Here is an 8,427-nt window from a genome sequence, read left to right as displayed (position 1 = left end):
AGCCCGCGCCGCCGTGAGCGCCGCCGCCCGGCCACCGGCGGGACCACGCCGGCGCTCCGCACCGCCCGAGGACCTCAGGCGCCCCCGCCGCGTCCCGCCTTCTTCCCCGCGCGCCCTGCAGACCGTCCCGGGCTCGGGCAAGTCCGCTCCGACGGCAGCGAACTCCGCGGTATGCTCAGCTGTTCGCAGACCTCCCTTCACCCGCTCGCTGTGACCGAACCTGGCTCGCCTCACAACTCTTGCCCACGAAGCCCCTCAGGAGGACCGTGTGCCTTAGGGCCGGCGGGTCGGGAGGTTGGCCTCCTTGCTAGTCTTTGCTGCTCTCCGAGCGTAACTTCCTCATCCTGCCAAAACCCCGGCTTTTTTTTTTTTTTTAAGAATCTTCCCACTGGACGGTAGCAACCTCTTTCCCTCCTTGTAATTTATCCACTTCCTAGGCAGTTTCTTTCGTTATTCTTCAAAGGCCAGCTCCCGCTTTAGTCTTCTTCACCTCAAATCCTATCATCAACAAGCTCCTCCCCACCCCTGCCCCACTGTCTGCCAGAGATTGGTTTAGTGAGTGTGCAAATCCCCGATGACTGCGGGGTCACCGACACAGTCTGGAGTGTGTAATGCGTAACTGTGGTTGAACTCGAACTCCAACATCCCTGTAACTTCCCTCCTCGTAAGTTCATCCCCAGTGACCATTTCTTCCCCTAGGAATCAGTCCTTGCCCCCATGGTTCTAGACTGCATCCCGGGAGATCCACGACCGGGTTTGCACTGAAGCCATGCTCCTCCTGGCCACTCCCAGTCCCTAACTGAGCCTCGTGTGGGTATTAGTGATGGTCCATTCATGTGACATGCAGGACTCCTCTAAGGAGCAACTTTGTCTCGGGGACTCCTCAGCAGCCTGGTTGAACTTTCTTAGAACCGCGCTGCGTGCAGTCTAAGGCTCTTCTTGCTGGATCCCCTTCTCCTTTCATAGGTGTCAGACTTGCATTATGGTATGAAGTCCTTCCCCTCCCTGCTCCTGTTTCCTTACCTTTCTCCTTCACAGATGTCCCCTCAATAAAACTCTTGCAAATTGAAGCCTGCCTTGGTGTCTGCTTCTAGAAGGACCTGAGCTAACAGGTTCTCAGACATTCCACTCTGATCATCTTCCTATCCTTCTGGATCCTTTGTTTACTGACAGCTAATTCATTAACTTCATTTTCCCCACTATCAGCCCCTGTTCTAGATTCACTTCCTTCCTTGTCTAGCCTGGATGCCACGGTCCATCATTATAATCCTTGAAATATAGTGCTCTCAGCAATCTTTAACCTCAATTTCTTCCAATTTACTTTCCCTGTAAACTCCCAGCTCTGGACAAACTTTACCATCTGCCCTCCATGGGCTTTATTGGGACAACCGAACATTTTCTTTAAGAAAATCACACAATGCAGTTAGTTTCACTTTCAACTCATGATTTCCAACCTCAAATTGGTGCTGTTGTTCCCACTGTAGTTTCAGTTTCCCACTTCTAATGCATATACCTTTTCATCTCTCCTCAAATTTTCTGATCCCTTCCTACCTGTTTACTTCAAACTTCCCTTGGAAAAGAGAAGATACTGCATAAAAACCTCCTCATCTTCCCGCCACAAAACCCTCCTACCCTCCAACCTCCCAACCCAGCTCCCTTGGTAACCTCCTCCTTCCTTTTTGTGACTATGGAGGAAATTTCAAATTCCAGCCCCTCTTCTTGTGCTCTGGATCCCATTCCCTGTCGCCTTTCCAAGGACTTTTCTCCTTAGGTTTTTTTCCCTTTCTCTCTTCTACATCATCAGTCCCTGTCTTGAATGGATCATTCTCATCTCCCTGCAGACATGTTCCAGCGTCCTCAATCTAAACCACGTCTTTCCCACCAATAGCCATTTCTCAGCTCTCCTTCGTAACCAAACTCTGTGGAGTTATCTTTATATATTGTCTTCATCTAATCTTCCAATTGCTTTCAATCCACAATGTGACTCCCCTTGCCCCACCACTGAAAGTGTCCTTGTGAAGATTACCAGTCACTTCCGTGTTATCCTAACAAAGGAGGATACCTTTCTGTCCTCACCTTGACCACTCTCTGCTTTTTAAATGTTCTGTCTTCTTATCCAGGGCACTCTTGTCTCCTGGTTTTCCTCCTCCTTCACTGATCAGTGTTATACTTCTTCTGCCAGGCTTTGAGAAGTTGAGGTCTCTCACCTCCATTCAGCTCCCTCTTTTCTTTCCATGTACTTTCTCAGGACAGTCTTAACAATTTCCATCCATTTAAGTACTGTCTTTGTGCTAAAGGTTTCAACTTTGTTTCCCCCCTTGACCTGTAAATTCTAGACTGTTTCTAATTGTTTGCTTAATATCTTCCTTTGGATGACTCAGATCTTTCAAACTTAACATGTCCAAAATCTAATTCCTCATTCTCATCCCAAACCTGTTTCCTCTCACTTTCTCTATTACAGTAAGTAGCACCGCCGTCCAACAACCAAGCTCGAAACCTAGGAGTCATCCTTGATTCTTTGATGACTTCTTTTTTACATCAAATAGGCCAGCATAATCTATGAGCTTCATCTCCAAAATACACCTTTAATCTGTCTGCTTCTTTCCATTTTCAATGCTATTATTTAATCCTGATGAGTATTTTTTCTCACTTGATTACTGTGATAGCCAGTCATACCTATTCTCTCTGCTTCTACTCTTGACCCACCACCCACTTCGGCACATTCTTGGTAGAGTGGAAACAATGATCATAACTTGAGTTGAGTAAATTGTTGCTCACAGGATAAAAGCTAAACCCCCTGCCATGGCCTACAGAGTGCTGTGTGAACTGACCCTTACTGTTCTCTCCACCCCCAACCATGCTCCCCTCTTTATTGCCCACTGTGATGCAGCTGCACTGGTTCCTCCAACATGCCAAGATCTATTTTGCACCTCAGGGGCTTAGGAAGTGCTGTTATCTCTGCTTACGCTGCTCTCCTTGGCTATCCTTTATGTGACACTTAAATACATCCTGAGAAAGCCCTGCCCACAGCATTGCTTGAAAGTAGTCCTCACCACTCTTCTCCCAGTTTTTTATTTGTTTCCTTCATTACTCAATCCCTTTTCTCAATTTGTAACTTTATTTATTTGTTTATTTACTTTTTGTATGTGTGTCTGTTTCTCATTCTGGAATGAATGAGGGAAGAGACTGTGTCTGGATGTCTAGATTCTTCAACACTGTATGTCCAGCCCCTAGCACAACTTGGCACATATCAGATGCACAATAAATACCTGTTGAAGGAACAAATAAACACCTTTGCTAATTTTTTAGTTGGGAGTTCACTTTTTATTGATTTCTAAGAGCTCTTTATATATTAAAATAATCAACTATTTGTTCAATATGCTGCAGACATTATGCCCCTTGTCATATATGTACCAATTTAATTCATGATGTCTTTGATATATAGAAATATTACATTTTCCATTTAGATAAATCTATCTTTTCTTTCATGATTTCTGCTCTTGGTGATATGTTTTAAAAAAGTCTTCTCCATCTCAATGTTATATAAATATTTGTTTATGTTTTCTTTTCTCTTAATTTTTAAAGATTGAAATCTTTACTCCAAATGGAATTTATTTTTGATATAGATGTGATTAAGGCTCTAACTATTTATTTAGTTGTTGCATCATCGTTTATTGAAAACTCCCTCTTCCATTGTTTTAAACCACATTTGCCAAATATTAAATTCTTAAATACACTTGGAGTGTTTTCTGGATTTATTGTTTGTTTGTTGGTTGCCTGGTAGTCTTCTCTATTCCCGAGCCATGCTGTTTTAATTACTGTCATTTCATAATTTGCCTTATTATGTGATTAACTTTTTAATGGGGCAAACATTACTCTTCTTTTTCAGCTCTATTTGTGTATTTATTCTTTCAGATAAACTTTAGCTGTCTTTCAGTCAAGTTCCAAGAGAAATTCTATTAGCATTTTGTTTAGAATTGCTTTAATGTTATAAATTAATTGGAGGAAAATTGCCATCTTTGTAATATTAATTTCTCCATTCAGGAACTTGTCACATGTCAAGGTTGTTGAAGGCTTCCAAGGTATATACCAAGGTATACCAATATACCAATATACAATATACCAAGGTATATTCCTTGGTAATTTTGTAGGTCCTCCATATTTCTTGTTAATCATTAGATATGCCATATCTTTGTTGGGGTCATTTTCTCTTTATGTTTTATAACTGGTTGCTCCTTGTAGGCTCAAGCTATTGATTTTTGGTAATTCTTTTGAACTCTTCCATTAATCCTCCTAGTTGATTCTCTTCTAAGTAGACAATCATTTGAAGTATAATTAATGATAATTTTCTCTCTTCCTTTACAATATTTATACCTCATATATTAAATAAGTGATGGTATTAATTTTGGTTTTATTCCTGACTTTTGAGGAATGTCATTAGTATTTCACCACTTTTAATGTTAGCTGTTGGATTGAAATAGAGGTCTCCATTAGATTAAGGAAATGGTTTCCTGGCTCACGTATGCTAAGCATTTTATTGAAAGTTGTTGAATTATATTAAACATATTCTGGGAAACTAGAGATGATCATATGGTTTTACTTCCTTGACCTATTATTACAATAAATCATATTAATAGATTTCTTAATGTTGGATTATTTCTGCATGAGATGCTTCCTATTTCATTATGGTGGGCTTTTTCCTCTTTCAGTATAATATAATGTTGAATTCAGCTTCTTACATTCTATGTAGGATAATTGCATTTATATTCATGGATAAGATTGGATGGTAGTTTTAAATTTTTTAATTCTATTTTTATCAGCTTCAAAAAATCATCTTCTCTGCTCTAGATTAGTATAGAGTATAGGAATAGCTTATTCTTTGAGGATTTGGAAGAACTCACCCATAGTACTGTTTAGACTCCAAACTTTTTTTCAGGGTAGGTGAGTGGAAGATTACTCTGAAAACATTGAAGTTTTTCTTCCATAACTTTGGCCTAGGGAGGTTAACTACTATTTCTTGAGTATCAATTTAAAAAATAATATTTTTAGAGAAAATAATGCATTTTCATAGAATTTTAAAATCAGCAGACTTTTATATATAATTATTGCAATTAAAAATATTTTTCTCTATATTTATAGTTATAGCTCCTTTCTGATTTCTAATTTTTTAGCTGCATTTTTCTTTTTTTATTAGACTTGCCAGTCTTTTAAATGAACCAACATGTAGCTATGTCATAAATTCTATTTTGACTATTTTTTACATCAGTAATGTAACTTTTACTCTTAATTAATTCCTTCTTTATTATTTTCTTAAGTTTGTTTTGTTTTCTTAATGTTTCTTTGTAATTGATGACTTAGTTCATTTATTTTTATTTCTTTCTTATTTAATAATAGGATATATAAGGCTATAAATTTACCTGTGAGAACAGCTTTGACTGCATCTCAAAAGTTTTGGTATGTAGTCTCTTAATTGTTGCTGTTTTAAAATAATGGATTATAATTGCTGTTTTTATTTCATTTTTGACTGGTGTTATTTAGGATAGTGTTGTCAGGTTTTGTTTTTGTGAATCCTGATTTCTTTTTAATAAAGAATAAATTTATTAATATTTATGTTGCTATTTTAATAAAGAGCTAACTTTGTTTGGAAAAAGCGAAGCTATCTGTGAAGTGGTCTTATCTGAAGTTATATGCAAGCATTACCTAGAGTTCCTTCTTACAAGATCCTCCCCAAAACTCCCAACTAGTGGTGTCTATACTAATTATTGACAAGAGGGATTTTGCATACTAATACCAATAATTTACTGGAATTGTGATTTCTCTATAATGTCCTAGTTACTCACATAAAAGGCAAGAAAGAGCTTTCAAAATATTTACTGAACCCCAAATCCTCATAATATGGAACTTATATGATCATTTAATAATTAGAAAAACTCATTATCAAAGTATATGAACTCAAGAAGGATTTGAAAACTGTGAGTATGGAATTTGTCACAAAATTTTGGCATTAAGAACAATTTTCCTTTGGACTTGGAAAAAGTAATTTAAAAAACATTTATTTTTATAATTACAAATGAGATTTATGTACATAAATAAAAACTATCTGTAACTCTATCACTCAGAAAAAAACACTGTTAACATTTTTTATATTTTTTTCTAGGACTGTTTCTGTACATTGCTCTTTCTTTCTTTTTGATAGAACTGGGATCATATTCCTTTGCATCTTGGTTTTGTGTCTTCACTTGTTTTTTGTGAGAACTTTCCTATGCTATTGGAAGTGTAGATGATTGGGAATTAATTTATTTCACTATTAGCAGTATAAGGATTGGGGTCTTCCTGCTGTGGTTTCCACTGCCCAGACTGCTTGCTTTTCCAACCTGGTCTTTGAAGACTCTCCTGGTAGTCTTCTATGTAATTTCTTTGTTTCTTAAACTGGAATGAGTAGTTTCTGTCACTTGCACTCAAGAACTCTGATAATAAGGTTTTGTTTTGATTGATAGCATTTTCAACATTCTTGTGCTGAAAGAAATCTCATGCACGTGTGTGCAGGCATGTGCATGTGTGTGTATGCATACACCCACACCCACACACCCATACTAATTTGGGGAATATTGCCTACTTTATTGGTGAATCTGGAGGTTCACGGCCATATTCTTATACTGAAGGCTCTGAGAAGTTCTGCATTAAAGTAAAAGGTTTGCTTTAAAAGTATGTATTTCAAACATTTCATTATAGAATACTTTTTTTTAAATAGAACTGTTAATATTTTTTTTTATAAAACTTCAGGAAATACTGATTTTGTTTATTAGCTAGCAACATTTTGATGGCACTTTCTCTTGGCTTCCACACAGCAGTAATAATTGAATTAGTACGGATAGTATAATTCTCAACTGAGTTAGAAAATAGAACAAGTTTATTTTCTGGTGCCTTTATTGTTGTGTATGAAAGAGGTAGTCCCAGCTAGGCCTGCGGATCTGATCTCAGGATTGCCCTCAGATCCAGGTAAGAGAGGCCTCTGTTTTGGGACTCATGCTTTACAGGGCCCTTGTTCGGTTACTCTTACTTTGCCAGGACAAATGAGTCTGGGGAGCCAAGGGAATATGCCCACCTGGACTCGGAGTCCTCTTCTGTAGAGTATATTCTGGGTGCCCGGAACTCCAAAGTCTCAATCCACACAGCTGTCTGGAGCTTCTTTCAGGTCCATCCTGTTGTGCCATCAGTTAAACACTCATAGGGCCCAAAAGTGGCCAAAGGATGGCATTTGCAGGGGTGTGGACACAGCTTGGTTCTGCAGGCTGGAGAGTCCATACAGGTCCATGTGAGGCCCCGCACAGTGTGGGATGCAGCTGGGACCGTGGGATAGGGACCGGTTATGACCAGGCCACCATGCGCCAGTATGGGACTCTGAGGAATCCAAGAATTCTTGATTTAAATGTGGTCTTCTAGGAAATTATGAAGATATATGTGTGAGCATAGAACAGAACTCATTTCATAGTTTTTTCTTGGTGTGTAACTTTAAAATATTTGGACGTCTGAGACACAAGCTTGCCCCTGCAAATATTAGGGGTCAGACTGGTGCTTGGGGGGCTAGAAGCAAAAGTTGCAATCCTGGGAGCAGTGGCACACTGGGAAGTCTTAGGGCCTCAGAGGAAAGTGGCCTCTGGTGCCACTTGGGTGATAGAACCTGGGTGCCATGACATTCAGCCTGATGCAGCCCTAAAGCTTGGCATGAAGCACTGGCGCCTTTTGTCTCGGAATGAACCACAACCTGGCCAGTATCTCAGTAGTGACCATAGACCTCAATGGGTTAGCCTAGAGGCCCTTGCTCCACTTAAGGGTCTTAAGCACTCCAGAAGCATCCAGAATTCTGGGTTCCAAAAGCCTTCCCCAAACATGATTCCCCTCCCCGCACCCCCGTCGAGTGAGAAGTTCAGAATCAGATTCAATTTTACTTGGAAATTAAAGAAATAGCCCATCTTTTATGCCTGACTGTGGTGGCACGAGAGTCACACTTTGTAACGAGTGAAAAATGGTGCGAAAAGAAACTCCGAGTGTCTTGGAAGAGTGAATCAGAGGGGCCTCCCTTGGTCTGGAAGTTCGGGTGAAGTTCTTGGAAGAAGTGCCATTTAGCTGAGAGGTGGACAATGAGCAGAGTTTCCAGGGACAGCATTCAAGACAGGATGAGAGGAAGGACATTGCAAAGAGCAGAGAAGACCGTATGGGGAGGTTGGATGTGGGAGAGGACGTGATGGATTAGAACTGAATGGAGGTCTGTGTGGTGTGGGAGTTGGAAGCAAGATGGACACTGTGGCAGGATAAGATCGGGGAAGGATGCAGGGGCCTGATCACGTAGGGGTCTGTAAACCATGCCATGAGCTTCTTCAGGAAAACAACCAGACTGTGTTTTTTTTTTTTTTTTTTTAATCTTCA

The sequence above is a fragment of the Panthera uncia genome, chromosome A2 (assembly GCF_023721935.1).
Source record: "Panthera uncia isolate 11264 chromosome A2, Puncia_PCG_1.0, whole genome shotgun sequence".
Classification (NCBI taxonomy): Eukaryota; Metazoa; Chordata; class Mammalia; order Carnivora; family Felidae; genus Panthera; species Panthera uncia.
Note: the sequence above shows the minus strand (reverse complement) of the source record.